Source organism: Nicotiana tabacum, chromosome 23 (assembly GCF_000715075.1).
Source record: "Nicotiana tabacum cultivar K326 chromosome 23, ASM71507v2, whole genome shotgun sequence".
NCBI lineage: Eukaryota > Viridiplantae > Streptophyta > Magnoliopsida > Solanales > Solanaceae > Nicotiana > Nicotiana tabacum.
In genome coordinates this window covers 32472381-32480650 of record NC_134102.1, presented here as the reverse complement: position 1 = coordinate 32480650, position 8270 = coordinate 32472381, and the positions used below count along the sequence as shown (strand labels likewise).

General features: G+C 37.1%; 1 long non-coding RNA gene across 1 annotated transcript; it reads left to right on the top strand.

The window, feature by feature from the left end:
* The first annotated feature begins 2222 nt into the window (after positions 1-2222).
* LOC142177611 (uncharacterized) lies at positions 2223-7845 on the top strand. Its single transcript, XR_012706162.1, has 2 exons — positions 2223-7383; positions 7520-7845. It is a non-coding gene; the product is annotated as an uncharacterized LOC142177611 (long non-coding RNA).
* The last annotated feature ends 425 nt before the right edge of the window (positions 7846-8270 follow it).

Sequence of the window (8270 nt, the reverse complement as noted above, 5' to 3'; positions counted from 1 at the left end):
TTCTCTCCTAGGGATGACTTGTGAATCAAGCCTCACATCTTTGTCCACTTCCTAACTCGCGCTGCTGAACATGTTCTCCGTATTATGTTTTGGTCCTTCTCAACTTGAAACCTTTAGGCTCCAAGGTCTGCCTCCAAACCTCTAACCTCTTGTTGAAACTACCACGCTTCTCGTCAATCAGTACAATATCATCTGCATATAACATGCACCACATCACCTCCCTTGAATGTGTCGCGTCAGTGCGTCGATCACTAGGGCAAATAGAAATGGGTTGAGGGCTGAACCCTGGAGCAAAACCATCACAACTGGGAAGTGTTCTGAATCCCATCCAACTGTCATGACCCAAAATCCCACCACAGGCGCCGTGATGGCACTTAGTCTCTAAGACTAAGTAAGCTGATCATAATAACAATTCAAGCCATTTTGTTATTTTTTGAATTCAATACAAGTGTCAAAACCAATAGCGAAAATATTCAAACAACCTCCCAAGACTGGTAGTACTGTGTCATGAAACCTAACTGAATACATGAAATGATCTTGAGGATCGAATATACAATATTGTTCAAATAATAATTGACAGTACAATAATTTGGAAATACTCCAAGGGACTGCGATGACCAAGCAGCTCTACCTTGAATCCTTGTGATCAACACACTAACTCTGCTCGAGTCCAATATCTCCAGTACCTGGCTCTGCACAAAAATGTGCAGAAGTGTAGTATGAGTATACCACAGTCGGTACTCAGTAAGTATCAAGACTAACCTTGGTGGAGTAGTGACGAAATACAGTCAAGACACTCACTAGTCTAATAACCTGTGTAATATATCTTACAAAATAACAGGAAACAAATAGCAATGATGGCAACAAGAATAAATCAAGGATATAAATAACAAGGCCACAAGAACACCATAAATATTGCTCAAACAAATAATGAACACAAGTACAACTAAGTAATCAAGTCCTTCAAAATATACATCTTTTATCTTTAAGTTTTTCAAATAAAAATCTTTAGAATGTAATCCTTTCAATTAAATATATCTCGAATATACTACCTTCAAATAAATATCTTACGAATATAATTCTTTCCAATAAATATCTTTCAAATAAATATCTTTCAAATATAATTCTTTCAATAAAAGTCACTATGTGACACCTCATTTCATAATCATAAAAATTATGGGTCTCAATCCACTTTCATATTTTCACGGCACCTCGTGCCCATATTTCTATCACAACCGCACAGATAACTCACGTGCCAATAATAAAACAAATGCGATGTTAATGAGAATAGCTAAAGCCATAAACAATCGACCAAGTTTAGGGTATCCACGTGTAGGATGATGGCGATTTGTTTGGAATCTACATCTCTTTGATTGACATATTATTGAGCATCAAAATCTTTGAGCTGCTTATTTATATTCCATGTTTCATTTAGTAGGATATTTTTTTTCTTTTTGAACCGTAATTTTTTTCATTTCACCTTATGTTTACTCGTAAAATAGTACAGTTAAATTTGTTACATGGTTTATAAACAAGCCAACCGATTTGATCAAAAAATGATAAAGAAATAAGATTAAAAATAGGACTTAGTAATTGAAATAAAAAAAGATGACAAATAGAGTTGTTTAATTGAGAGTGAAAATAAAATGCAGCATATGTGTTGCCTAGAATTTTCTCTCCTACAATCGCTGATGAGCATGCTATTTATAGCTATACCTAAGGAAATAAGATCCTAGGATCAAGCCCCACTTAAATGATAATAAAGGAGTCATTGATGAATATGTAACGATAGGCCATGACTGTAAATATTCTTTGCAACGGTTGCCCATTTAATGTTAGAGAATATTCTTTATTGAATGCTATCCGAAGGTAAATATTTGGTCTGCTCTTATTGACCATGCTCCCTTCGGGATTTACCCGATCTCACTTGCAGATGTTGTTCCTAGTGTTGGCCGTTACTTGACTCGCCTTTTACAGTCTTCGATTCCACGTGTCACACTATTATTCGATCATTTATTATAAATAAAATTGACCCATACACATTATATATGACATTCTCCATAAAATGAAATAGAAAGAGTAAGTAATTTGAATCCATTTCACTAAGTTTAATCATGTGAAGGAACATTTCGAAGGACACATAATTATTTATGGCCGTTGGAACATGCCCCACGCGCCCCTAATATTGAACTGTTTTATCAACCTTCGATGTCACTCTGATCAACTCCGGACAGCTTTCAGCCAGCGAAGAGCATCAAAATGATCATCCTGGCTGTGCGAATCCAGTGGGAGATCCAAAAACGTCTTATGCTAACATGCTAGTCAGTCCGAGCCGGCAACAACCTTTTCTGTTTCCATTTCGACCACCGAAAATTTACAAGGGGAAACCTGCAGTTTTCTTCACGCCATAGGAAGAGGAGCAACTATCTTATGCTTGTTGATGGACGGTAATCGGAAAATTCTCTCATGGAAAGCCTCTAATTAAAGATATTTGCAAGGATTTCAATGACAGATTTCCGATGAGAGGGGTTGTAAAAATAGGGTACTATGCTGCCAAGCTCATCTTCATCGATTTTGCAGAAGAGGAGGATCTCAAAGGCTTTTATCATCATATAGACAAAGTCATCATCTTTGAAATGACTATGAGGCTCATGCGATGGTCTAAAGACTTCAAACATGAAGAGGAAACTACTTTACTTCCTATTTGGGTTCTTCTTCGTGGGTTGAAATGGCACCACTACCATTGGGATGCTCTGAAGAGAATAACCTCTCCTATAGGTACCCTTTTTACCATATATAAAGCCACTGTAGTTAAGTCTAGGCCCAAATTTTCAAAAGTGAAGATAGAAATAGACTTGAATGGGTAAAGACTGGATTATGTGTGGGTAGGTACGAAAGATGAGAATGGTGTTGGGGGTAGTGGTTTTTGGTAGAAGGTTGAGTCTGATTTTATTCCTGATTATTGCTTCAAATGTATGCATCAAGGTCATTTTGAGAATGTGTGCTGTTCCCAGAACAACAAGGTTCAATAGACTAAATCGGATAAAAAAACGTAGCCGTATAATAGAAATATGGATATGGCACAGGGTATAGAGCAACCTATATATGTGAATGACAATAATCTCAATTGCTATGTTAAGGACAATGCTAATGTGATGAAGCAACAACATGTGCATTTTAATGTTAAGCCTTCCCTTAACACCATAAGGGACTCTATTGTTGGGTAGAAGCATCAACAGGCACATATAAATGCTAATAATTGTGCTAACATTTCTAAGGAATCTAAAAGGACTCTAGATCCACATAGTAAAAAGCCAATTGACAAGAAGGCTATTTCTAAGAGATAGAGAATACAAAATGGGCTTAGAACCAAAAAGATGAAATGGGTGGTCAGACAAAAAGGGGATAATGTAGATCAACAGAAATAAACTAAAGCAAATGAGGAGATACACAGTTTGTTACAAGACAATTCTGTGGTAGTTGTGACTTCACCGAAGAACCACTCTGCATTGAGTTTCCCCAAGTCATTAGATCCCCCGTCTCAGTGTCCAATTCTTTCCAACACCTTGCTCTACTAAAAGATGCTGGAACATCTATTGAGGTTATTAACATAGACGGTGGGACAACTACTGAAGCTATACCTTTTGTTACTAATGGTATAGACAATTTGCTTTGGCCGGGTAACAGAATGATTATATAAACAAATGTTGATTATGTTGGGTCCAAGAAGGGGTGTTCTATTATTTCTAACACTTCCAATAATGTGACTCGTAAGGCAATGGTAGAAAGTGAGGAACATTTGTAGGCTGGAGACTCTTCTCATACTCTTATTTTTAAATCCAATCGAGAGGTTAATGGAGTCAGTAAGGATAGTCCCAATATAACAACCAAAGGTTTAAACTTTGGTAACATAGATAGTCCTAAGACAGTTGAAACAGAAGTGGAAGGCATCACTTTAAGGGTCCATCTTTGGAGTCCCCAACCAACTTTAGAGAACATGCATAGCTCACATGAACAAACGAAGGTTAATAGTGGTATTCAAAAAGGATACAATGAACGCATTACCAACCAATTACCAGTACAGTCTGAAGCAAATAACTTGGAGCCAATAGATCATAGGGAACAATATGAAATGTACAAATCTGATGAGAGCTCTAGTGAGTATGAAACTGAAGAAAACCAAGAAGAGAGCTCAAAAGAAAATGAGGATGAAGATAGGTATGAAGAGTGTAACTCTACATATGCGGAAGAGCTATTTAATGCAATTGCTCCTAAAACCTCTTGGCTAGATCAAACAACTGAAAATACAGTTATTCACCAAACTAATGATCTCATTATTGCAAGAAATTTATCCCCTAGGAAGAGGAATAAAAATAGGAAAAAAGAAACCAAAAGCGCTGGAATTCTAGGCCCCTTAACCAGGGCTAAGATTAAAGCCAAACAAAATGTCCCTCACCCCCCATATTGTTTTAAATGATTAGTTCAATTATCTGAAATATTAGAGGTATAAAGTCTAGAGGGGCTTTTGAAAGACTTAAAATTTTTATCCAACTTGTACAAATTATAATTTATTGCGATACAAGAACTTTTTGTAGAGGCCAATCACATTGATTTTTATAAAAAAGGCTCTTAATTTTGACAACTGTCATGCTAGTAGTAATGGGAAGATTTGGATCTTCTGGAACTCTCAACTCAATGCTACCATATTTTGTGAAGATCAATATGTCACGCTACAAATAAATCAGAGGGGTGAAAATACTACTTTTTGGATGATTATTGTCTATGCTTAAACAAAGAGAGCGTTGAGGTCTCTGTGGGAAAGTCTCAAAAAGTGTAATCAGAATATTAATGGGCCTTGGTATATTTCTGGCGACTTCAATGTTATAACAGAAGATGGTGTGAAGAAAGGAGGAGTTCCACATAGAATAGAGAAGAGTTGGGATATCATCTCTTGCATAGAATAATGTGGCATGGTTGATGATGGTTTCAATGGGCCGAGATTTACTTGGTGCAATGGAAGAGGTAATGGACGGAGAATTTGGAAATGATTAGATAGAGTGTTTCTTAATAATGAATGGACTAGCTCTTTTCCCATAAATGAGATCGAGCATCTGGATAGCACGAGATCAGATCAAACACCTATGGTGATTAAATGCACTCTCTCAGACAGGAGCTTCATCAGATATTTTAAATTCATAAACTTCTGGATAAATAAACCTGGTTTTGCTTTTGTGGTTCAACAAGCTTGGGATACTGAAGTAGAAGGAAACATAATGCGAAATGTTTCAACAGAAGATAAAGAAGGTTGCTAGAAGACTAAGAACTTGGTCCAAAGATCAAATTGGGGATGTTTTCTTAAATTTGAAAGAATAGGAACGCAAACTGCTTCACCTTGAATTGAAGTATATTGATTGTAATGAGGAGATGCACAGAGCTGAACTAGACATGACTCAAGCTCAATACAACATGTGACTTAAGACAGAGGAAACTCTCCTCAAGCTAAAAGCGAGCATCAAGTGGCTGGAGGAAGGGAATTCCATTAGCAAATACTTTCATGCCATTATTAATGAGAGAAGGAGAAAACTTACTCTAGCCAAAATAAAGAATCAAGATGGGCAATATCTTTAGGGTGATCAGGAAATTGGTTCAGGTGCTATCGATTGTTTCAAAAATTTGTTCACAAAGGACAGTCAATCTCCTCAATTACAATATCTAGATTGTATTGAACCCATCATCACTCCGGATGAGAATGAGATATTATGCTCTATACCAGGGGAAGAGGAAATCAAGGAAGTACTGTTCGCATGGACTAGAACAGTGCCCTAGGTCCAAATGGATTATGATTAATTCAAATACATTAACCCGACAAGAGTTGACCATGTAATGGAAGTGACTAATGCAGGTCTATGCATATCGCTCTCTCCAGGAGGTTGGCCGCCTATCCTAGTTCTGTCTCTGTCTTATTTTCGAATTCCGAGGATGAGCCGGCTGAGAGCGGAGATGAAGATATAGGCTAGCTAAATGCCCTCAAATCTGACTACGAAAATGTACCGGTACACGATAAGTAAGTACAGCTAACCTAAAATGAGGTGCTTTCTCGCGCTCGGCAAGCTTTATATTTCAATAGCCGGCCAAATGACTGTAGGATCATCGATCTACTCTAATAGCAGAATATAATAAGAACATTCCGGAACACATTTGAACATATTCATATATATACATCATCAGACATCAAACTTATTCAGAAAAGTCAATTCATAATGGACAACTCGGGATATACATGATCATCATGGGAATTCAATTCTAAGAGAGAAGTTTAGCCAACATACTGCCTCGAGCCCTTTTAATTTACTAAAATGTTTCGGAGATCCTAGACACTTTGATCTATTTAGAGATATTGCAAATTGAACACAAATTTGAAAGGAGTTCATAATTCTAGCTCACTTGAGCATTTTATCAAATACTAGGTGTGTATTAAGGTTTCAAGGTCCTCCTATGGTGGATTCTATCATACCACTACCCAAAGCTTACCCAAAAGGGCTCAATAATATTTTCACTACCCTATATGGTACATGCAAGTAAAATAAACAACTCCCACACCCCAGAATTTACTTGGCTTATTACCTATTTTCAGTTAAAATCACGAAATTGAGGGATATGGAGTAAAAACTTACCTTTAGGATGAAGACATAGTGAATGCTTCTTACAATTTCTTCAAATTTGAGCAAGAATTGATGGATGATGGGCTTAGGAACTCCCCCTCTCACTCTTTGGCACTCCCTCACTCTAGAATATATGTTTTTGCTTCAGAAGTGGTCCATTACTCTAATATATCAAAATAGGGTTGGGTAAAAAAGATGCAGGAATCAGCAACGCAACCAACACATTTGTGACTACTGTAATCCAACAGATTCCAATGTTTTCATATATATATTGACTCGTGTTGAAGTTAATGCTTATGTCGACGAAGGGGGTGATTATTCTGACGGTGATGCACAGAACAACGCATATAAGTCTGATGAAGTTGACGACTCTGGTTCTGATCACGGCGTTGATGATGATGGCCAATCACAAGTCGATGATGTACAACAGATATAACCATTTCATAGAGAGAATATTTCATTTTTATGTGATACTCAGGAGCGCCAAGAAGTGTTTGTATCTACCCGTGAGTCAAAGTGTATTCATTGCAAAGTTTGGATGGATGACAATGCAACTGCTCTTGCGTTTACAACATTGTTCCCCACTAAGGAGAGATTGAAAAAGCTGTGAAATTATAGAGTTTGCGGGCAAATAGGGAGTTTGAGGTATGAGAAGCAAAAAATAATTCGTGGGCCATTCACTGTAGGAGGTGAGAATCCGGATGCTAGAGGATGCTCTAAGGTAGGAAAACTCCAACAAATTTATGGATAATTAAAAATTACTATGGCAAGCACACATGTCTGATGGGTGTAATCCTAGAGGATCATTATAACTTCGATACTAACCTTATTTCTTAATTGTTGTTACCTTATATTAGGAATAATCCTCAGTTCAAGCTTAAAGCTAAGAGTAGCAGACTACATTCGAGGTTGCAGTGTCACATACTCTGTCATACAAAAGGGCTTGGCTCGGTCATATGACTGCATTCAAGATAATATATGGTTACTTTGATGAGTCATTTTCATAGCTTCCCATATACATGAATGCACTCTACGGGTGCATGCAGATCAATCAACAGTAGAGATAAATGTAATTAATTATGTATTTGGGGCATTTAAACCTTGCATTAAAGGATTTAAGAGCTTCAGACCTGTTATATCCAATTATAGTACAAACATTTATGCAAAGTATGACTTGAAGATTTGAAATGATGTGAACAAATGCAAATTGGCAGATATTCCCACTAGCATTTGCAATTGTCGATAAGGAGTCAAAAGAATTTTGGTCGTGGTTCTTGTCATGCCTTGAAGTGCATGTTGTAAAAGGTCACAAGGGACTTACATACATATCAAATCAGGCTCCTAAAATTATTCAAATTTTTGAGGAACTCGTCCAGTTGCATAAGCCGAATGCATATCATCGGTTAAGTCTTGAGCATTTGGAGAGCAATTTCTTGACAAGTTTTTCGAACAAAGAGTTAGAGGGAATGATGTGGCATGCTGCTATCCAATACCAAGAACGCAAATTCAAAAATTCTACGCAATGTATAAGAGATGTGAAACCAGCAGCTTACAATTACCTCATGGATATCGCATTAGACAAGTGGACAATTCATTGTGGCGGGCATA